Genomic DNA, 25,047 nt, shown 5'->3' on the forward strand with positions numbered 1-25,047 from the left:
CAAGTATTCAGCCTCTTTGAGGAATCTTTTAACAGCAAGTACGCATTAAAATGCAATAACATTGTCCACAAATATTAGAGTATGAAAATGCAATATAGTCCGTACCCTTACTCTGAATCTTCTCATCATCTACTGAGTATACATTAGGCCAAAATAAGCCACTTCTAAGGCTCTGATGTCATTTATTTACCCTAACAATAAACATACCAATAAAATTATCAACCTGGAGTAATCAATAATTTAATTCTTCGGTACTACTTAATATTTAGATTTAGTTAACATTGTTTGGGGGAATCACCTCTTCTCTGAGATTCCTTTGCCATCTACTCACTGTCCTTCCCCCAAGCCATACTCCTGACTCCATTCTGAGGGTGACATCTAATGACACCTTATTCTAAAACCAATTCAAACTTTCTCCTCAGAATTTATCAATAGGGCAGGGAGATACTGAGTCAGCTAACTTCTAGATGAAGCAGGCTCTTGAATGGAAAAGTTATACAACACTGAGTCCAGGAATTCATATTGGTTGACATACCAGCAGAAAAAGTAAAGAAAAAAGGAAAGACAAATGCAGACAAGGGAGACCATTGGAATCTTGAAAGAAAGGAAGATGATCCCCCTTTCCATTTCCCTTTCCAGTTCCCTGAGGGGCCCAACTATACTTTATCTCCTGACCTCACGTGATATAAAGTCACCTGTTCTAATGAGCCCCTTTTCTTAAGCTGTCTGATTGGATTTCTTTTTTTATAAGCAGTCATGTCCTTCATAAAGCCAGATCAATTAATAATGTATTAATTCAATTAGTAACATGAATTTGCAGAAACACTGAATTAGTGGCAAACATTTCTATGCAAATAATATTCTACATTATATAGCCTTTAAAAAGATGTTCCAAAAGCTACTTAATAGACATTGCCTATCATTTTTTGCACTATTAACTTACTTTTTCATATATATTACAAAAGTAAACTTCAGTAATGTAAAACTTCACTAACAACAAAGGAAGTAACTAATGTCAAATTATGAAATAGAGGCATAGAAATTGTCAGACTGAACTGAACCATACAAAACCAAGGCAAGATTTGGGGGAAGATGCCATTTCCTTCTGGACCTTCCATACAGACAAGAAGCATTTTGATCATATGCTGCCTTCTTAAATTCAAGAACACTGGATAATAATAATATCTTTGGGAGAATAACTGAAAACACTCCTGATGAGCAAAAGGTTTTCCAAGGTATTTTGAGGATAGTAAACAAACAGAATTAATATAAAGCTAAGTATTATACCCACAGAACACTAGTTTTAGATGGCTTACTTGGTACAAAAGTTAGCCAGGACAGGTCAAGGCATTGAGTATCCATGTGCCCTTGAATTGTCCTCCAAGTCAATGCCATACTGACTAAGACTATCACTTCCCAGGAAGGCCACATCAGCTGAAACTAACACTCTACTTTTCCCTTACCTCCTGTGTATCTCAGTTGGCTTCTCGAATTCTCTACTAAAATGTCTTTTAGGGACTTCATATTATGTCCTCCTCTTCCTTGACAGAGTAGAATACCAAGAGAAGTGTGTTGTGTAAATATTTTCTAAATCATTCTTTCTCCCACTTTTGTGAGTTTTTCCATCCAAAGGAGAAAATCGACTGCTAAATATAGGTATTTTATTGCATATTAAGCTTCAACTTTGATAGAAAAATAATCATCTGTCTCATGGACATCTTTTGCATTACAATTTCATCATTTTAGACAACTGAAATCTGACAGAAAATGGTAAATAAGTTCAATTTTAAGTTGATGACTCAATCCAAATGACAAAAATAAACTCCATTAGTGATCTAAGAATTGAAATATGTTAATTAATTAGATTATTTTACATGTTTTTTAAAACTCATAAAGGACAACTGTGCTTTGACAAGGTTTAGAATATCTTTCAAATACATTAACTCATATACTCAAGTATCTACTTGCTGAACCCACAAATAGGGCTTTCTTGCAGACTTATTTACATGATTTATGGACTTGGAAACCTCCTATTACCGTTTAGATCATTAAAATTATAACTTGTCTATTCTAATATTAATTAAATTTAAGTAGAAATGGGTAAATGACATTTATTTAACCCCTAATAGTTACTCATGTTCATGGTTTTGAAATCCTTTTTGAGCAAAACATCAGTACTTTGCTTTGTTGTTATACTCCGCAGATGAGTAAAATCATTTGGTACTTGTCTTTCTTCACCTGGCTTATTTCACTGAGCATAATACCCTCTAGCTCCATCCATGTTGTTGCAAATGGTATGATATGTTTTCTTCTTATGGCTGAATAATATCCCATTGTGTATATGTACCACATCTTCTTTATCCATTCATCTACTGATGGACACTTAGGTTGCTTCCATTTCTTGGCTACTATAAATAGTGCTGCAATAAACATAGGGGTGCATCTGTCTTTTTGAAACTGGGCTCCTGAATTCTTAGGGTAAATTCCTAGGAGTGGAATTCCTGGGTCAAATGGTATTTCTATTTTTAGTTTTTTGAGGAACCTCTATATTGCTTTCCACAATAGTTGAACTAGTTTACATTCCCACCAGCAGTGTAGGAGGGTTCCCCTTTCTCCACATCCTCGCCAACATTTGTTGTTGTTTGTCTTTTAGATGGTGGCCATCTTGACTGGTGTGAGGTAATATCTCACTGTGGTTTTAATTTGCATTTCTCTGATGATTAGTGATGTGGAACATCTTTTCATGTGCTTGTTGGCCATCTGAATTTCTTCTTTGGAGAAGTGTCTGTTCAGATCTCCTGTCCATTTTTTAATTGGATTGTTTGCTTTTTGTTTGCTGAGGGGCAAGAGCTCTTTATATATTTTGGATGTCAACCCTTTATTGGATATGTCATTTATGAATAAATTCCAAACATAGGATGTCTTTTTGTTCTACTGATGGTGTCCTTTGCTGCACAGAAGCTTTTTAGCTTCATATAGTCCCACTTGTTCATTTTTGCTTTTGTGTCCCTTGCCCTGAGATGAATCCCACTTGATCATGGTGTATGATCAAGAAGTTACTCTTGTTTATGTCCAAGAGATTTTTGCCTATGTTTTTTTCTAAGAGTTTTATGGTTTCATGACTTACATTCAGGTCTTTGATCCATTTCAAATTTACTTTTGTGTATGGGGTTAGACAATAATCCAGTTTCATTCTCTTATGTGTAGCTGTCCAGGTTTGCCAACACCAGCTGTTGAAGAGGCTGTCATTTCCCAATTATATATCCATGGCTCCTTTATTGTATATTAATTGATCATATATGTTTGGGTTAATATCTGGACTCTCTATTCTGTTCCACTGGTCTGTGGGTCTGTTCTTGTGCGAGTACCAAATTGTCTTGATTATTGTGGCTTTGTAGTAGAGCTTGAAGTTGGGAAGAGAGATCCCCCCTGCTTTATTCTTCCTTTTCAGGATTGCTTTGGCTAATTCAGGGTGTTTGTGGTTCCATAGAAATTTTAGAACTGTTCATTCCAGTTTGCGGAAGAATGATGTTGGTATTTTGATAGGGATTGCATTGAATCTGTAGATTGCTTTAGCTGGATGGCCATTTTGACAATATTAATTATTGCTAGCCAAGAGCATGGGATGAGTTTTCATTTGTTAGTGTCCTCTTTAATTTCTCTTAAGAGTTCTTGTAGTTTTCAGGATATAGGTCTTTCACTTCCTTGGTTAGGTTTATTCCTAGGTATTTTATTCTTTTTGGTGCAATGGTGAATGGAATTGTTTTCCTGATTTCTAGTACATCGTTAGTGTATAGGAAAGCAACATATTTGTGTATTAATTTTGTATCCTGCAACTTTGCTGAATTCAGATATTAGTTCTAGTAGTTTTGGAGTGGAGTCTTTAGGGTCTTTTATGTACAATATCATGTCATCTGCAAATAGTGATAGTTTGACTTCTTCTTTACCAATCTGGATGCCTTGTATTTCTTTTTTTTTGTCTGTTTGCCATGGCTAGGCCTTCCAGTACTATGTTGAATAAAAGTCAGGAGATTGGGCATCCCTGTCTTGTTCCCAAACTTAGGTGAAAAGCTTTTAGCATCTCACTGTTAAATATGATGTTGGCTGTGGGTTTGTCATATATGGCCTTTATTATGTTGAAGTACTTGCCATCTATACCCATTTTGTTGAGAGTTTTTATCATGAATGGATGTAGAATTTTGTTGAATGCTTTTACAGCATCTATGGAGATGATCATGTGGTTTCTGTCCTTTTTGTTGATGTGGTGGATGACGTTGATGGATTTTCAAATGTTGTACCATCCTTGCATCCCTGAGATGATCATGGTGTGGATTCTCTTGACGTATTTTTGAATAAGGTTTGCTAATATTTTGTTGAGAATTTTTACTTCTCTGTTCATCAGGGATATTGGTCTGTAATTTTCTTTTTTGGTCAGATCTTTGCCTGGTTTTGGTATTAGAGTGATGCTGGCTTCATAGAATGAGTTTGGAAGTATTTCCTCCTCTTCTATTTTTTGGAAAACTTTAAGGAGAATGGGTGTTATGTCTTTTCTATATGTCTGATAAAATTCAGCAGTGAGTCCATCTGGACTGGGGGTTTTGTTCTTGGGTAGTTTTTTGATTCCCGGTTTAATTTTGTTGCTGGTAATTGGTCGGTTTAGATTTTCTGTTTCTTCCTTGGTTAGTCTTGGAAGGTTGTATTTTCCTAGAAAGTTATCCATTTCTTCTAGGTTATCCAGCTTGTTAGCATATAGATTTTCATAGTATTCTCTAATAATTCTTTGTACTTCTGTGGTCTATTGTGATTTTCCTTTCTTGTTTCTGATTCTGTTTATGTGTGTTGATTCCCTTTTTCTCTTAATAAGTCTGGCTAGGGGTTTATCTATTTTGTGTATTTTCTCAAAGAATCAGCTCTTAATTTCATTGCTTTTTTTCTAGTGTTTTATTATTCTCAATTTTATTTATTTCTTCTCTGATCTTTATTACGTCCCTCCTTCTGCTGACTTTGGGCCTCATTTGTTCTTCTTTTTCCAGTTTCAATAATTGTGACTTTAGACTATTCATTTGGGATTGTTCTTCCTTCTTTAAATAGGCCTGCATTGCTATATACTTTCCTCTTAGAACTGCCTTCACTGTGTCCCACAAAAGTTAGGGCATTGTGCTGTTATTGTCATTTGTTTCTGTATATTGCTTGATCTCTGTTTTAATTTGGTCATTGATCCATTGATTATTTAAGAGCATGTTGTTAAGCTTCCATGTGTTTGTGAGCCTTTTTTCTTTGTACAATATTTCTAGTTTTATACCTTTGTGATCTGAGAAATTGGTTGGTAAAATTTCAATATTTTTCAACTTACTGAGGCTCTTTTTATGGCCTAGTATGTGTTCTTTTCTGGAAAATGTTCCATGTGCACTTGAAAGGAATGTGTATCCTGCTGCTTTTGAGTGTAGAGTTCTGTAGATGTCTGTTAGGTCCATCTGTTCTAGTGTGTTGTTCAGTATCTCTGTGTCCTTACTTGTTTTCTGTTTGGTGGATCTGTCCTTTGGAGTGAGTGGTGTGTTGAAGTCTCCTAAAATGAATGCATTGCATTCTATTTCCTCCTTTAATTCTGTTAGTATTTGTTTCACATATGTACATGCTCCTGTATTAGGTTCATATGTGTTTATAATGGTTATGTCTTCTTTTTGGATTGACCCCTTTATCATTATGTAATGTCCTTCTTAATCCCTTGTTACTTTCTTTGTTCTGAAGTCTATTTTGTCAGATACAAGTACTGCAACACCTGGTTTTTTTCTCTCTATTGTTTGCCTGAAATATCTTTTTCCATCCTTTGACTTGTAGTCTGTTTATGTCTTTGGGTTTGCGGTGAGTCTCTTGTAAGCAGCATATGGATGGTTCTTGCTTTTTTATCCATTCTATTACTCTGTATCTTCTGATTGGTGCATTTAGTCCATTTACATTTAGGGTGATTATCGATAGATATATACTTATTTCCATTGCAGGCTTTGGATTCATGGTTCCCAAAGGTTCAAGGGTAGCTTCTTTGCTATCTAACCATTTAACTTTAACTCTCTTTTTATGCTATTATAAACACAGACTGATTGTTCTTTATTTCTCTCCCTTCTTATTCTTCCTCCTGCATTCTTTATATGCTAGGTGTTTTATTCTGTACTCTTTTGTGTTTCCTTTGACTGCTTTTGTGGGTAGTTGATTTTATTTTTTGCTTTTAGTTAGTATTTGGTTGGTCAGCTTTCTTTGCTGTGATTTTATTTTCTCTGGTGACATCTATTTAGCCTTAGGAGTACTTCCATCTAGAGCAGCCCCTTTAACATATCCTGTAGAGGTGGTTTGTGGAAGGCACCTTTTGCTTATCTGGAAATTGTTTAATCCCTCCTTCAAATTTAAATGATAACCATGCTGGATACAGTATTCTTGGTTCAAGGCCCTTCTGTTTCATTGAATTAAATATATCATGCCATTCTCTTCTGGCCTGTAAGATTTCTCTAGAGAATTCTGATGATAGCCTGAAGGGTTTTCCTTTGTAGGTGATCTTTTTTCTCTGGCTGCCTTTAATACTCTGTCCTTATCATTGATCTTTGCCATTTTAATTATAAAATGATCTTGTCTTCCTTGGGTCCCTTGTGTTGGGAGATCTGTGGGCTTCCATGGTCTGAGAGACTATTTCCTTCCCCATCTTGGGGACGTTTTCAGCAATTATTCTTCAAAGACACTTTTTATCCCTTTTTCTCTCTCTTCTTCTTCTGGTACCCCTATAATGTGAATGCTCTTCCATTTGGATTGGTCACACAGTTCTCTTAATATTCTTTCATTTCTAGAGATCCTTTTATTTCTCTCTCTCTGCCTCAGCTTCTTTGTATTACTGTTCTCTGATTTCTATTCCACTAACAGTCTCTTGCACCTCATCCAGTCTGCTCTTAAGTCCTTCTATTGATTGTTTTATTTCTGTTATCTCCCTCCAGACTTCATCCCTTACGACTTTTTATTTTGAATTCTTTTTCAGTAAGTTTGGTTATATCCATCTCACCAGGCCCTCTTGGGTTGTCTGAGTGATTTTTGACTGGACCAAATTTTGCTGCCTTTTCATGGTGATAGAAGTGATTGCCGGCAGGTGGCGTGTGTGTCAGCTGGGAGCACAAAGTCCCTTCCTGCTTGCTGGTCACCTTGCCATTCTCCGCTGCCTGTGCCGGTTACCCACACACCGGGAGCATTCTCTGGGATAATCTTCTGAGCTGCCATGGATGGGGTGGCCCTCGGGATAGCCTAGGACACTGTGGGAATCGCAGATGCTTCGGGTGTGTTCTCCTGTGAGAACGGCACCCCTTCATGCCTTCTGGACCTTGCTTCAGCTTCCTCTGACTGTTCTGGGCAGCTGTGCGCTGCTGGCAGCCTCTGGGTCTGGCCCGGTTAGCTGTGCACTGGGAGACAACTCTGCGTGGTTCCTGTGGGCAGGGCTGCTCCCAGGCTGCTACACAGCTGTGGCGGGTCAGTCATTTTGCTTGTAGCACGGTGGGGGGAATTGGATGGCAGGCTGCTTATTGCCGTGAGGGGCTCCAGAGCTGCATTGCCACCCAGGGGGATAGGGTGCCTGAAGTTCCTTAAAATTCCCAGCCTACTGGGCTGAGTGTATTGGGATGATTTTGTCCAGCTGTTAAGCCCTTGTTCCTTTAAGCCTTCTAAAAGTGCCTGCTTTTCTTTTGTCCCAGGGTAGCTGGCTGTGGGGATCTGCTCTCAGTCTCCATCTCGGATTTTACTTTTCCATTTCTCTAATGTCCAATATACCATGCAATGTGTGTCTGTGCTCCCTGTTCAGATTACTAGGGCTGGTTATTTAGTAGTCCTGTGCTTCCACTCCCTCCCCATTCTGATTCTTTTCCTCCCGCTGGTGAGCTGGGGTTGGGGGAGTGCTTGGGTTCCACTGGGTCATGTCTTTGTGTATTGCCCTTTTCATGAGATGCTGAGTTCTCACAGAGGTAAATGTAGCCTGGCTGTTGTACTGTATCTTCTGGTCTCTCTTTTAGGAATAGTTGTATTTGTTGTATTTTCAAAAATATATATGGTTTTGAGAGGAGATTTCTGCCACCATACTCACACTGCCATCTTGAGCCATCTCCCAGTATATGATCTTATACTAGTTAAGTATACAGCATAGTATTTTACCAGCTACCCCACATTATTGAATCCCCACCCCAACTAGTACAGTTACTATCTGTCAACATAGAATTATTGTCTGTATTCTCCCTGCTATACCAATGACCAACTTCCATTATGATTGAAAATTTTTGTGCCCCATGGTACCCCTTCCCATCCCAACCCCTCCCCCATGGTAACCACCAGTCACTTCTCAGGGTTTATAAGTCTACTGTTGTTTTATTCATTTTTTGTTTTGTTTTGCTTTTAGAGTCAACAAATAAGTGAAATCATATGGTATTTTTGTCTTTCTGTATCTGGCTTATTTCACTTAGCATAATACCCTCTATGTCCACCCATGTTGTTACAAATGGCAGGATTTATTTCTGTTTCATGGCTGAATAATGTTCTATTGTGTATATGTACCACATCTTCTTTGTTCATTCATCTATTGATCAACACTTTTGTTGCTCCCATATCTTGGCTATTATAAATATGCTGCAATAAACATAGGGGTGCGTATATCTATTTGAATCAGGTATTCTGTTTTCTTCAGGTAAATCCCTAGAACTGGGATTACTGGGTCAAATGTTATTTATTTCTATTTTTAGTTTATTGAGGAACCTCCATACTATTTTCCACAGCAAATCCCACCAACAGTGTAGGAATGTTCCCTTTTCTCCACATCCTCACCAACATTTGCTATTTCTTGTCTTTTGCATAGCAGTCATTCTAACAGGTGTAAGGTAATATCTCATTGTGGTTTTGATTTGCATTTCCTTGATGATTAGTGCTGTGCAGCATCTTTTCTTTTTTTTTTTTTTTTTTTGGTGTTGAGTCATATGCATTCTTTGTATATTTTGGATGTTAACCCCTTATCAGACAGATCATTTACAAATATATTCTCCTATACTGTAGGCTGCCAGTTTACTCTGTAGATGGTGTCCTTTGCTGTCCAACCTTTTTAGTTTGATGTAGTCCCACTTGCTGATTTTTTATATTCTTTCCCTTTTCCAGGGATATGTATCCATAAAAAAGTTGCTCATGTTAATGTTCAAGAGATTTTTCCCTATGTTCTCTTCTAGGAGTTTTATGGTTTTGTGTCTTAGGTCTTCATGTTTTAGATCTTTAATCCATTTCATGCTTTTTTTGTGTATGGAGCTAGACAGTAATCCAGTTTTATTGTCTTGCATGTAGCTGTCCAGTTCTCACCAGTTATTGAAGAGGCTGTCTTTCCTCATCATATATTCATGGCTCCTTTATCATATATTGATTTACCATGTATGTATGGATTTATATCTGGCTTCTCTGTTCTATTTCATTGATCTATGGGTTTGTTCTTATGCCATACTGTTTTGATTACTGTAGCTTTGTGGTATAGCTTGGAGTGTAATACATACAGATTTTTTCTGGCATAGCTTGGAGTGTAATACATCCAGATTTGTTCTTCTTTCTCAGGATAGCTTTGGCCATTCAGGGTCTTTTGTGGTTCCATATGAATTTTAGGATGATTTGCACTAGTTCACTGAAAAATGCTGTTGGTATTTTGATAAGGATTGCATTGAATCCATAGACTACTTTGGGCAGGGTAGCCATTTTGACAATATTAATTGTTCCTGTCTATGGGCACAGGATAGATTTCCATTAATTAGTGTCATCTTTAATTTCATGAGTGACTTACAGTTTTCAGAGTATGGGTCTTTCACGTCCTTGGTTAGTTTTATTCCTAGGTATTTTATTCTTTTTGATGCAATTGTAAATGGAACTGTTTTCCTGATTTCTCTTTCTCTAGTTCATTGTTAGTATGTAGGAATGCAACAGATTTCTGTGTATTAATTTTGTATCCTGTAGCTTTGCTGAATCCAGTTATTAGTTCCAATAGTTTTTTGGTGAAGTCTATAGGGTTTTTATGTATAATATCATGTCATCTGTAAATAGTGACCGTTTAACCTCTTCCTTGCCAATTTGGATGCCTTTTATTTCTTTGTGTTGTCTAATTACCATGGCTAGGACCTATAGTACTCTGTTGAATGAAAGCGGTAAGAGTAGACATCCTTGTCTTTTCCTGATCTTAGAGGAATATTTCAGCTTTTCAACATTAAGTATGATGTTAGCTGTGGGCTTGTCATATATGGCCTTTATTATGTTGAGGTACTTGCCCTCTATACCCATTTCGTTGAGAGTTTTTATCATGAATGGATGTTGAATTTTGTCAAATGCTATTTCAGTATCTATTGAGATGATCATTTGGTTTTTATCTTTTTCTGTTGTTATTAATGTGGTTTATCTCATTGATTGATTTACAAGTGTTGTGCAATTCCGGCATCCCTGGAATAAATTCCACTTGGTTGTAATGGATGATTCTTTTGATTTATTTTGAATTCAGTTTGCTAATATTTTGTTGAGGATTTTTGCATCTATGTTCATCAGATATTAGTCTATAATTTTCTTTTTTTTTTTTGTAGTGTCTTTGGTTTTGTTATTGGAGTGATGCTGGCCTCATAGAATGAGTTTGAAGTATGCCTTCCTTTTCTACTTTTGGAATACTTTAAGAAAGATGGGTATTAGTTATTCTGTAAATGTTTGGAGCAATTCAGCTGTGAAGCCATCTAGTCCTGAATTTTCTTTGTTGGGAGTTTTTTTAATTATCAATTAGATTTTGTTACTGGTAAGTAGTCTGTTCAGATTTTCGGTTTATTCCTGGGTCAGTCTTGGAAGGTTGTACGTTTTTAGGAATTTGTCCATGTCTTCCAGGTTGTCCAGTTTATTGTCATATAATTTTTCATAGTATTCTCTAATAATTCTTTGTATTTTTGTGGTGTCCATAGTGATTTTTCCTTTTTCATTTCTGATTCTGTTTAAGTATGTACACTCTTTTTTTTTTCTTGATATGCCTGGCTAGGGGTTTATCTATTTTGTGTATTTACTCAAAGAACCAGCTTCTGGTTTCATTTATTCTTTCTACTGTTTTATTTTTCTAGTTTGCTTATTTCTGTTCTAATCTTTATTATGTCCATTCTTCTACTAATTTTTGGTTTCATTTGTTGTTCATTTTCTAGTTTCTTTAATTGTGAGTTTAGACTGTTTACTTGTGATTGTTCTTGTCTCTTGAAGTAGGCCTGTATTGCATGTACGTCCCTCTTAGAACTGCTGTTGCAGCATCCCACAAATTTTGGACTGTTGTGTTTTTGTTTTCATTTGTCTCCATTTTTTGCTTGATTTCTCTTTTTACTTGTTCATTGACCATTGACTATTTAGAAGCATGTTGTTTAGCCTTCATGTATTGTGGGGTTTGGGGTTTTCTTAATGTAAGTTTTTTCTAGTTTCATACCACTGTGCTCTGAGAAGTTGCTTGATACAATTTCAATCTTTTTTATTTTGTTGAGGTTTTCTTTGTAGCCTAGTATGTGATCTATTCTGTAGAATGTTCCATGTGCACTTGAGAAAAATGTGTATCCTGCTGCTTTTGGGTGGAATGTTCTATAGATATCTGTTAAGTCCATCTGATCTAATGTGTTGTTCAGTGCCTCTGTTCCCTTACTTATTCTGTCTGGTCTGTCTATTCATGTAAATGCCATGTTAAAGTCCCCTGTTATGAATATGATTGAGTTGAAGTATATTTCTCCCTTTAGTTCAGTTAGTATTTGTTTTACATAGTTAAGTGCTCCTCGGTTGGGTACCTATTTCAAACTGTTGTATCCACTTTTTGGACTGATTCCCTTATCATTATGTAACATCCTTCTTTGTCTTTTGTTACTTTCTTTGTTTTGAAGTCTATTTTGTCTGATACAAGTACTGCTACTCCTGCTTTTTTCTCCCTATTATTTGCATGAGATATCTTTTTCCCTACCTTCACTTTCAGTCTGTGTGTTTCTTAGGTCTCAAATGAGTCACTTGTAGGTAGCGTATAGGTGAGTCTTGTTTCTTCATCCATTCTGCTACCTTATGTCTTTTGATTTGTGCATTCATCCCATTTACATTTAGGGTAATTATTGGTACGTATGTACTTATTTCTATTTCATTCATTGTTTTCTGTTTGTTTTTGTATTTCTTATCTGTCCCTTTTTTCCTCTCTTATACTCTTCTCTTCTTACTTGATGGTTTTCTTTAGTGTTGTAATTCGATTTCTCTTTTAAAAATTTTTATGTTTCTATTATAGGCTTTAGGTTTGTGGTTATCAGAAGGTTCATGGATAGTTTCCTAAATAAATAACAGTCTATATTAAGCTGATGATTGCTCCATTCCAAACACAATCTAAAAGTACTTTTTTTCTTTCTCCTCCTCCACACTTTATGTAATAGGTGTCATACCTGTGTTTTTTGTGCATCCATTGACTGATTTTGTGTATAGTGTTTGGTTTTACTACCTTTGTTTTGCTTTGTTTTGGTTTAATTTCATACTTGCTTGGTAAGTATTGGTCTTCTACCTTTTGTTTGAGAATATTTTTACTGGTGAAAAACATTAAGGCTTAAGGATATTTCCATTTACAGAAATCCCATTAACATATCCTGTAATTCCAGCTTAATGGTCATGAATTCCTTCAGCCTCCATTTATCTGGGAAAATTTTAATATCTCCTTCAATTTTGAATGATAACCATGCTGAGTAGCAGATTCTTGGTTGAAGGTCCTTCTGTTTCAATACATTAAATGTTTCATGCCACTCCCTTTTGGCCTGAAAAGTTTCTGGTGAGAAATCTGCTGGTAGCCTGATGGGATTTCCCTTATTTGTAATTTTTATCTCTCTCTGGCTGCTTTCAATACCCTCTCTTTATCCTTAATATTTGTCATTTTAATTATTATATTCTTGGTGTTGTCTTCCTCGGTTCCTTCTAGGTAGGGGATCTCTGTACTTCCAGGACCAGGGTGTCTATTTCCTTCCCATATTAGGGAAGTTTTCAGCAATTATTTCTTCAAAGAGACTTTCTAGCCCTTTGTCTCTTCTCCTCTGGTGCCCTATTATGCAAATATTTTTTGTTTGGAGTTGTCACACAGCTCTCTTAACAACCTATCAATTCTAGATTCTTTTTCCTCTCAGTTCTTCAACTTCGTTGTTTTCCTATTCTCTAATTTCCATCTTATTTATTGTCTCCTCTACTTGCAGCAATCTATTATTCATTCCCTCCATTGTATATTTTGTTTCCTTTGCTGTATTTTTCAGCTCTGGGTGGCTCTTTTTCAAATCATCGCTTTGTTGAAATCATTCCTGAGATCATCAATTCTTTCTGCAGATCACTGAGCATATTTATGACTATCATTTTGAAATCTGTATCAAGAAGATTAGTGGTCTCTGTTTCATTTAGCCCTCTTTCCAATGTCTTATCCTATTCTTTTGTTTTGAACATATTCCTCTGCCTTCTCATTTTGTCTGGGTTTCTGTGTTTCTTCCATATTATGAGATGGATCTGCTCTGCTTCCTGGTCTAGAAAAGTAATGGCTTTATGAAGAAGGCATCCTGTGGTTTCCAAAAGTTCAAGACTCTTTCCTCTGCAGTGCCTGTTTCTCCTTTGCAGTGGAGCCCCAGATGCTGTTGATGGGCTGTGGGTGGGGCTGTCTTTCTGCGTTTCTGATTGATCTTGGTCAGCAGAGGCCCTTTGTGAGCCATGCAGCTCAATTCTGCTATGATCATTGTGGATGTGTGCATCACACTGCTGCAGCCTGTCTGGGTGGTCAGGGCATATGTGCAAGGGATTGCAGTGTGGGGCTGGGCCACTAGTTGGGAGGAGGGAGCATTTGCAGCTGGCTCTCTTAAGCACCTTCCCAGTTGGGCTGAGATGGGCCAGAAAAGCTGGAAAAACATCCTTCCACCTTTCAGGTCCAAGAAGGCCAGGTGGGCATACAGACAAGTTCCTTAGAACTGAGCCACCAGCAAGAGGGATGGAGCATTTGGGTGTCCCATGCACACCCAAACAGCTGAGTTGAGGAAGGACTAGGGAAGCTTATCCATCTGCCCTTTCTCCTGTGGAGAGAGCTCCATCCTACCCCTACCCCTCTGGCATCTTTCTGGCTTCTGGTAAATCTTTCAAACTGCCACTTCTGTGTTGGGTCTCAGCAGGACCAATGGAGTGTGCCTGTCCTCCACAGGTGTCAGGATTCTCAGCCTCCCAGAGTGCTTCAGCTCTCCTTGGTGGCTAGTGCTGCTAATTACCAAACCCTAATGCAATATGGACTCTGTTGCCAGAGAAGATCTCCAGGGCCAGGTGTGCAGAGTTCCTGAGTGCTTATCCCCTCCCTGCTCTGTGCCTCTCCTCCCACTTGTGGGCTGGGATTGGGGAAAGGCTTGGGTCCCACTCAGTCACAGCTCTGCCACTTTACCTTTCTCTTTGTGGTCTCCTCTTCTTCACCAGGTATAGATGGTCTCTACTGCAGTCTTCCAGTTGTTTTCTGGGTTAGTTATTTTTGTTGTAGCTGCTTGCTTGGCAGGTATGTGGGAGGAAGTTTCTGCCTTGCCTTCCTACTCCACCATATTTTTTGCCAGAAGTCCTTATTAAAATACTTTTAACCTAGAGATACTAGCCTACTGGTAGTAATCAAAGTACAAGAAGGATAGCAGTAATTGAAGTTACTGAATGAGCACTTGTATTTTAACTTATTAAAAGGTAGCCCAGAAATCTTGGAGAAGAGAAAAAGTAGAAATTTCAATATTCTTGGGAAAAAAATATTAAGTCAAAGTACATCGAGAGGAATTTTCCTTTCTTGGCATTCAAATATAGACAATTTTTTTTCATAATTATCTTGGGGCTTAATCTCAAGATGTTATTCTCTTAACCCTGTGCTTCAACTTGTATATTGGCATTCTAGGATAATTTACTGTGTAAAACAGAGACAAACAAGATATATTCTACAGCATTATATAAAGCCAACTAAATAAAATGAAAATAGAAAGATACTCATCTTATTTAAAATTGTGGCTACTTTATAACTTATATTTCTATAAAGTCAGTGTATATTTAGGCTAAACATATCTCAATCTGTCACTGCCTTATGCAAATTTAAAAATTAAGTTTTCTTCATAATTTAGTTAATAGCCTTGGTTAACCAGCAGACTGAAAGACCAGAATGCACTTAAGCAGATCTCCAGATCATAGCTATGTAACATCTGCCTTGTGTTTCAGTGCTGAACATTCTATAATATCATTAATTTCAACTGACAGAAATTAAGCACTAACACTGTTACTAGACTTCTGCTTTGTACACCAGCCTTACCAAGCCAATGGCGCCCAGTGTCAGTATTAATCATTTGTTTTATTTATGATACTCAGTTAATCAGCTAGTACTTACTAGATCTATCATATATGAAGATGTACTTTATGAAGCTTATTAAGGGGTCAAAAAGAGAAAGTGGATCAAAGATGAAAGAAGAAGAAGAAGAGATATTAACAAAAGATTCACATATTTACAAAAAATATAATTAGCATTTTACAGAAGAAAAATAGAACAATGTGGAAGAACACACATCACAATCAAGTGAAATACCTTTCATTCTACCAGTCAGATTTACAAAAAATGTAAGTCTGATGCCTTTCAAATGCTGGCAAAAATAAATCAATAAAAAGTAAGAGAAAAAAAAGATTGTTGTGCTTGAAATTACTTACACCTTTTCAGCTTAGTTTGGCTAAATAGTTATGAAGTATCAAAATATTGAAGTTGTTAGATCAGATATCACTGCTAAAGTTAGATCTCTTTTAACCTCACAATAGCAGCTTTCATTGGATTTTAACACATCCTAAGCATGTGATTTATTTTTCCAAATAATTTACCATAGCATTTTTATTCATGTTTCAGTAAACTTAGCTATTGTCTCCCCAAGTTCTGAGATAGACTTTGTCCAATGCAGCATTTTATTCTAGATTAAGAATAAAAAATTAAGTATCTAGATTAAGATATTTATCAGAGCATTAATAATTAACTAACTTGAAAGAGAAATTTTAAAAAATATTCTTCATTTCTAGCCTGTAGCTAAATCTCAACTTTCCAGTAACTTTCCTGTAATGGTACAGAATTTCCAGATTCTTTATGTAGTTCCTGGTAATAACCACTTACATAAGACATATCCAATGTCACTGTGGAGTGAACTGTTTGCCTTACTGAAAACTCAAGGCAAGGAGGAGGGAAAGATCACAAACATGTTCTTTCAAAATTTCCTTCTCTAGTTTACTAACATACTACCCATTTTCCATTTTAACTCAGTATTGGGAGAATACATCATTCCTCATTCATTGTAATTGTACATTGTTTACTTCCACCACCACCTCCTTATAATGGAATTAGAAAACTTAGTATTAGACAATGGTGGTACTATAGATACTATAAAATCAATACTGAGGTTAAAAAAAAATACTATTTTACCATGTTAGAGCCATTTCATGATTTCTCTAATGCTTATGACAATCCTAACAGTAGGGGTTCCTAGCCCCATAATACAGATGTCAAATATAAGTATTGAGTTTATTAAGTGCCGATCACCTAAGGGATTTATATTTAGTCTTCAACAACACGTTGTAAAGTTTGGCTCTTATTATCTTCACGCTACAGATAATGAAGCTGAGTCTTTGAAAGTTGAAATGACTTTTCCCAGGTCACACTAGGAAGTGAGAGAGACACGCTTCCAATTAAGTTCTTTTTAACTCTGGCATCTCTGGGTTTTTATTCACAATACTTGATAGTCTCTTCATTAACTGAAGTTCCAATCTCAGGAATAAACATGGGTTGTTATTGTCTTCACAAACCCACTCTTCCCACATCCCCATCCCTCCTCCACTCACACACAAACTCAGTTTTCTCCCTCTTTAGGTTTCAGTAACAAACAAAGGGATTAGTACAGCCTACTGAGCTGTACTTGGATATTTGCTTCCTTTCCAGAGAAGGCCCTTCTATAGCTGATTTCACAGTGTTCATTGAATGTAGTGCAGTTTTCCGTAAGATTTTCATTGTCCCAATTTAATAATTTTCCCAATTGTTGTACCACCACCATGCAAGAATCTTTTGAAAATAACTAGAATCATTCCTGCAATGAAATGTGTGCATATGTAAATTACATTTAAAAATAGAATTGTTCTCTTCTTTCTAAATATGATTAAGACTTGACTAAAGATGTTAATGCTTTAATGGTTAAAGCTGCTTTTGTTAATGGTTTTAATGAAAATATTGCTTAATACATTTAAGATTTGGTTAAAGCTGCTTTGGTTATTAATATCCAGTTAACACTTAGTGTGCTGCTTGTATCAGTCTGAAAAGGGTCACAAAAATAGACTTAATCAAAATATTCCAGGAGCAAAGAGATTTAATGAAGATATTGGAATTTATATGAATGTTTTAAAAGCTAGGGAAAAAGGTCAAAATTTAATTCAATCCAGCTACTGCCTAAAGTCAAAGAAGCAGGCAACCCAAGCAAGCTCCTCGGCCTAAAGCCCCAAACTAGGTAGTTCTCAAAGGCTTGCTTAGAAATTGTTGTAGTTCTCTAAAATACCAGAGAAAATTCCCAACAACTGGTTCCAAGAGCACGCAGAAGCTGCTGTCAATGTCTGCTCAGCACCTGGCTGCAACCAGCTTCAGAGAGTCATCAGCTCACCTCTCCTCCAAACCTTCTGGGAATTCCTCTCCTTACCAAACTCTGAAGCCACACTCTTTAGAGAAGGGGATTCTGGGAAATGTAGTTCTCTATTTCTCCTGTATGTTGCAGGGAGGGGAGCTAATAGTGATGTCAAATTGATGACAAACAAACTATCATAGTCCATTCTTGTCAACTCAGCATCAATACACATGATATTGGATTTAGGACCAGTGGCATGTAGAGATTGAAAAAACTGTGAAGCGACTATTAGTAAACGAGCTTTTAGTGGGGGCTGGAAAGGAGGTAATGGAACTGTCTTGGAAACTAAAGAGAGGGCAACCCATGTTTACTTAGCAGCAAAACAATTTGTAAAAGTGTGCTTTCTAGTAACTTGAAAGGTAAAATGTGTTTGATGAACTTGCCAGTCTGGCCAAGAGGATTTCCATGCAGAGTGCCAGTTGACAGTTTTTTAAGCTCTGTCTAGTAAGCTGTGGAAAGAAACAGAGGAATTGAAGTTTGCAAGCAAAACTTAGAAGAAATATTTAAGAGCCAAGACTTTCTAGATAGGAAAATAAAGCTATTTTATATCACTGATCTGTCCAGATAGCAAAATATTCTCAAAGTAAAAATGGCCTCAGGTAAAGAACAGAACATGGGTATGGCTATAAAATCCTTTATTAGAACTTCAGAAAGGTTTAAGGGAGTGCCTCCATAGAGTTTCTCAGTTAAACAAAGGGCTTCTGAGAATCTTAAGGGTTTTTTCCCACAGCCCTAACATTTTGTTCAAAGTAGAGAGAAGTCTGTCTTGAAAAATTATGCATGTGGCTTTTGGAGGCACGTTGTAACTTCCAATCAGACTCATAGGGAAACACAAAGTTTTTAAGAGAATTATTCTAACTTGGACCAAAGGGAAATGAGACAGTTCAAAATGAAAAGATTTTCTATAGGCAAAAAGTGGGCTGTAAAGTCTACTTAGCTATAAATCCAGACGATTTCTCATAGAAAATACAAGACTTCTCTAAGAACAAATCAAGAACTCAGAGAGGGTATTCAATCAGAAAACAGTGAATTAGGGACCCAAGTTAGGTAGCAGAAGTGTACTTAATGGAGGCGCAATTCTAACCTTCAGATTAGAGCAGTCTGACATTCATCTTGGTGGATTTTAGGTCAGTAGCCACTCTGTGCCTCCCAGTTCCTCACCTTTTTGAAGGGGCATATCTATTGCAATTATGCTGTCCCTGACTCACTATTATATATAAGGAATTGGGGAACAGTTACCATGTCTTTTTAGTTCACAGGTCTCTGAATCAACAGTCACTGCCACCTCAAGGAGCCTCATCTGCTTCTTGACTTCATGCAAAACACAAGATAATGGACTTTGAGACTGGTGCCATGACTGAATGGGTTTTGGGGGGCCAGAAAGAGGGTGAATATATTTTGAGTATGAGAGAAATGGGAATCACTGAGCCTCCAGACAAACTAGGGAAAGGATAACCCATGGGCTGAAACTGAGACTAGGTCAGACAGCTGGCAACCACAGGTACATCACCTAAACTGGATAAGGACAGAGAGGAAGCAAGACATCATGGGAAGGAAAGGTATCCACAGCCAAAAAGATGGTTAGGTTTACAGATCTGAGTAGGGTATGTCAAGAACTAGAATTGGAGAGATTTAGAGATCAGATCCAGCAGGCAGTGGTAAAGAAATAGAGGAAAGAAAATGTATACACATATTTGGATAATGTGAGCAAGGCTCCATTGACATCAGAAGGACTGTAAAGCTTTTGTGAAGAACGACATTGTTCCCTGTGAGTCTTCACTGGTCTGAAGGAGTTAAAGAAATTCTTAATAGTTCCGTACTCTAGCCCTGGAATCACTCATCACATCTGAAATTGCAATCCCAGGATCTGAATGTAACTGCAATCGCTCTTTTTTTCATCCTTACACATGACCTGAGCCTGTATTACACCTGCTCCAGAACCTCATTAAGACCTCAAGTTAACCAACATTGGCCTGTATCCTCATCAAATTGCCCTCTCTGATCTACTCTTTTCTGAAAACTAGCATTGAACAAGCATCACCCCCAACATCTTCACTTGGCCTTGACACTGGTCTACATCCCAAAACCTGATCCCATTCTGAGTCAATTCAGTTATCTTTTTCTCTGAGATATAATCCCTAATTTTGGAGCACCAATGGAGGATAACAAAACTTAGACCAGTTTTATTCCAATGACTCCCTAAAGGTTCTAATTTCAGCTACATCCTTAAGAGTGTTCTGTAGTCTTTTTTGCTTATGCCTTCTCCCTAAAGCAACAGCACAACTCTTCAAGCCATATCACTCTACCTACTCATTTCACCCCTCCCAAATGCAGATCTTACCTTTTCATTTACCTTCTCAAACATTTCAAAGACTTCTGACTGCCTATGAAATAAAATCCAGTGTCCTTATCATAGCATGCCAGCCCCTTTATTGTCTTCATTTAACTTTGATCCTTCCCCTCCAACCTTGGTCCTAATGTGCCATATTATGTTATTCTCATGTCTGAATGCATCCTGCATTTTTTTGCTTGTTTTTTCTTGAGGTATAATTTAATATTATATTTGCTTCAGGTGTACAACACAGTGATTCGACATTTGTACACACTGTGAAATGATCACCAACCACAATAAGTTTAGTTATCAACTGTCACCACAGGAAGTTAATACAATATATTGACTGTATTTTACTTATTTATAAGGGGAAATTTGTAGTTCATGATCCTCTTCACCCATTTGTCCCCCAACCAATGGCAACCACCAATCTGCTCTCTTTATCTGTGGATCAGTGTTTTCTTTTGTTTTGCTTGTATGTTTTGTTTTTTGGATTCAACATGTAAGTGAAATCATGGGGTATTCATCTTTCTCTGTTTGACTTATTTCACTTAACATAATACCTTCAGGGTCCATCCATGTCATCACAAGTGGCAAGATTCATTCTTTTTTTGGATGAGTGATATTCTGTTGCCCATATAAACCACATCTTCTTTATCCACACATCTATTGACAGATGCTTAGGTTGCTTTCCTATCTTGGTGATTGTAAATAATGCTGCAATGAACGTGTTGCATTATATCTTTTCAAATTAGTGTTTTTATTTTCTTCAGATAGATATCCAGAGGTGAATTTACTGGATTGTATGATATTTCTATTTTTAACTCTTTGAGGAACACACATACTGTTTTCCATAGTGACTGTCCCAGTTTACATTCTCACCAACAGTGCACAAGCATTCCTTTCTCTCTACATCATCACCAACACTTACCATCTCTTTGGTATTAGCCATTCTGGAAAGTGTGAAGTAATAGCTCATTGTAGTTTTCATCTGCATTTCCCTGATGATTAGTGATTTTGAATATTTTGTTATGTACCTGTTGGTCATCTGTATATCTTTTTGGGAAAAAAATGTCTAGTTAAATAATTTACTCATATTTTTAATTGGATAGTTTTTCTTTTGCTACTAAGTTGTATGATTTTTTAAAATTTATTTTGGATATTAACCTTTAATCAGATATATCATTTTCAAATATATTCTCCCATTCACTAGGTTGCTTTTTCATTTAGCTTGTGGTTCCCTTCACTGTGCAGAAGATTTTCAGTTTGATGTAGTCCCATTTATTAATTTTTGGAGTCAGATCCAAAGAAAAAGATCACTAAATCAAATGTCAGATAGCCTGTTTTCTTTTAGGCATTTTAAGGTTTTGGGTCTCATATTTAGGTCTTTAATCCATTTCAAGATTTGTTTTCATTTTTGGGGTTTTTTTTGTATATGGTATAAGAAAGTTCAGTTTCATTCCTCTGCATGTAGTTGTCTAGTTTTCCCAACACTATTTATTCAAGAAATAATTTATTGCCTCCTCTACATAAATTAACTGGCCATATATGCATGGGTTTATTTCTGGGCTCTATTCTGTTCCATTGATGTAAAATCTCTTTTTAGGTCTATACCACGCAGTTTTGATTACTAGAGCTTTGTTGTATAGTTTGAAATCAGGACATGTATTACCTCTAGCTTTGCTCTTTCTCAAGATTGTTTTGGTTATACATGGTCTACAGTGGTTCCCTTTAAATTTTAAGACTATTTGCTCTAGTTCTGTGAAAAATACCTTGGAATTTTAATAGAGATTGTATTGAATATGTAGATTGCTTTGGATAGTATGGCCATTTTAATAACATTAATTCTTCTAATCCATGAACATGGAATATATTTCCACTTATTCATGTTCTTCAATTTTTTTCATCAATATCTTACAGTTTTCCCTGTAATAGTCTTTCTCACCTCTTTGGTTAAGTTTATTCCTACATATTTTATTCTTTTTCATGCAGTTGTAAATGGGATTGTTTTCTTGATTTCTCTTTTTGATGGCTCATTATTAGTATATAAAAATACAATAGATTTCAGTATATTAATTTTGTACCCTGCAACTTTACTGAATTCATTGATTAGTTCTAACACTTTTTTTGGTGGAATCTTTAGGGTTTTCTATATACAGTATCAATTTTTGTATGATCCCCTCCAAGTTATTTACAATATAAAGTAAATTAAACCACACCTTTATGAGTTTATAGTTTAACTTGAGAACAAAATAATTGGACATCAAGATCAAACAAACACCTGAATATAAATCAACATTCGATTTTTTAAAACTCTGTATAAGCTGAGGAGTACATACATCATGTCATTAGATCAATAAGTTGGCAAATATTCATGCTGAACAAAGCCTAATGAAGTTTTTTCTCTTTGTTATTATTAAGAAGGCTACATGTAACTGATAACTAAAGACTCTACTTAAAGAGAAGTTCTATTTCCCAGTGAAGACAGTCAAAATATAGAATGTAAACTATGTTCTCAGAGTAGGAGAACACGTGTGTCATAGTCTATTTCCAGTAACCCAGAAGTGGTCACAGTGGGAACCTAAGATGTAAAGCAATATGAAAGAATCTGATTAGAGATCATGTATGAATTAATGAAGGTAAGTGTTTTGAAATTCTAAATGTAAGTGATAAGGAAAATAAGAAAAAAAGAAAGAAAAATAAATCCAGTTGTGATTGGCTACATTTGTTTTCTTGTTTTCTTTGTTTTCTATAAACACAACTATGAGAGAACTTTTCTAAATTTAATATTGTGGAGATTACTTTTGACTGCAATGGAATTCATATGGCACATTTTTCTTTTTTTCTTAGTATTAAGTACCATTTTACTGAGCCTAATTTAAATGCTACAATGTGATGCTTAAAGAAACCCATTGAATTATCAAATAATTCATCTTCTAATTTTAAACTGGTCCATTTCCTTACATAATTAATTTTTATTATGGGAACACACATGACTATTTCCAGTTTCTGTTGTTTAATATTCTATTCAGAATGTAATTCAAGATTATCTCTTGAAGAGACTCTTAAGCCAACTGTTCACCAGGAAAATTAAATTGGAAAGTTATTTTTGCTTATCATGTGGAAAATATCATCACTTTTAAATTTATTTCCATAACACTAAATAAACACTGTTGCAAAGGAATTAACCAATTAAGAAAATATTCAGTTTTTTATTAAATATATAGTACAAATTTTATGATGAGAGAAATGGGGAAAATTTGAAAGGAAGGTAGAAATTAGTTCATCAACCATGTTTCTAATATGTCCAATTTGCTTTGAAGTGGGCAATTCACCTATAACCATTGACTAAAGATATTTATCTAAAGATGTTTACAGGGAAAATAGCTAAAGACTATGAGGTCCAGTGATATTGAAAGCATGGATGGAGGATTTTCATGACAGTCCTGATGGTACCAATGAGCACTCCATGACATCTCAGACCCTGATATCCAGTACTGGTTTAGAAATATGTTCATATAGCATAACTCTCATAACAGGCTGAAAATATTGGAAACAATGTAGGAAAAGAGCAGTTTATAGGCCTAGAGCAGGAGGTCCAAGAGCTGCATGAAGACAGCAATAAAAATAAGGAAACATCAAAAGAAAAGCTAGAATACGATCACTTATTTGAGAAACCAAGAAATAAGACTGTGAGAAAGTAAGGTGCTGAGAAAATTATACAGCATAAATGTCAGAGCTGTTCTCAATAGAGAGGAGCTCATAGATGCTACAGCAGTAAAAGGATTAGGCAAACAGCCGAGAAACAGCTGTACCGCTTACTCCCCAGAAATCTAACCCCCTGGACCAGCAGTGTCAGCAACATCCTGGGAACTTGTTAGAAATATAGGTATGGGGGTTCCTTCCTGTGTTACTGAATCTCAATGTCCAGAGGTTAGAACACAGTAATCTGTGCTTTCATAGCCTTCCTAGTGATTCTGAGGCAAACTAAGTTGAAAAACCACTGGCTTAGAATTTCCCAGGAGATTTCAGCTTCCATTCTTTATCTGACACTTACTTGCCCTTTACAAATAACCAAGTGTTGGTATAAGTAACATAGATGTACATCTACTTTTCAATTACATGCAGGACAACTACTCATTTTCTGTGTAGTAAGTATTCAAATTTCTTCTGCCACTCAATTTGCTTAAGAACAAGCCATCAGCACCTGCCTTCAATGTACATGAGAAAACAAAAATTAAATGCAATACTGAAAACCCCAATGTAAGTAGAATATAAAATATGCAATACCCCAAAGTTTTACAATACAAACACATACTTCATAGTAAACACTTGATATAATAATATTAAGTATTTAAAATTATTGTTTATCAGTTCCAACAAGTGAAACAAAAACATTTTAAAGTAAAAATAATTTAAGAAATGGGGAGGTATAATAATAGTTATAACTAAGAATAAAGCTTCAGATTTTCATCTTCTCTCATCTTTGCCTAAGATACAAATAGCTGCTAAAGAATTATTAAATAAAAAGAGAAAGGCTGATGTAAAAAGAAAGAAAAAAGAAAACTATCATATAAAAAAGAGTAATCTTATCTCTTTACACTCGAATTGCTCTTATTTGACTTGTAATTCAATAAAAGCTCAGAGGAAACAAGAATAAGCCTTGTTGGGAGGATCCTTTTTCACAAGGTTACATGGTCATTACAATGGTGCCTTATAAAGAAGAGGAATTTCCATTTCAGGGTGAGTGCTAGTGTGAACTCTCCTTACTGGCAAGTTCACCTTAAGTGATTTATTTGGTCATATATGTCATTGGGCAGTGTTGTATGGCTAATTGACTCTAACTAATTTTATTGTGTCTTTTTAAAACCAAGTTAACTACTTATATCCACAAAGACTACGAAACACTCTGACATTTTGTGTTTCATGTCATTCTATGACTGATCTCATAAAATGATCATAGAATGTTAGAGATACTAA

The 25,047-nt window shown here is 36.1% G+C and overlaps 1 protein-coding gene across 1 annotated transcript in view; it reads left to right on the forward strand.

Annotated features, from left to right (window-relative positions):
- HTR1F (5-hydroxytryptamine receptor 1F) overlaps positions 1-25,047 on the forward strand; it is an 80,754-nt gene that overhangs the window by 50,566 nt on the left and 5,141 nt on the right. The gene's annotated exons all lie outside the window — the stretch shown is intronic.

Source organism: Manis pentadactyla, chromosome 1 (genome assembly GCF_030020395.1).
Source record: "Manis pentadactyla isolate mManPen7 chromosome 1, mManPen7.hap1, whole genome shotgun sequence".
Classification (NCBI taxonomy): Eukaryota; Metazoa; Chordata; class Mammalia; order Pholidota; family Manidae; genus Manis; species Manis pentadactyla.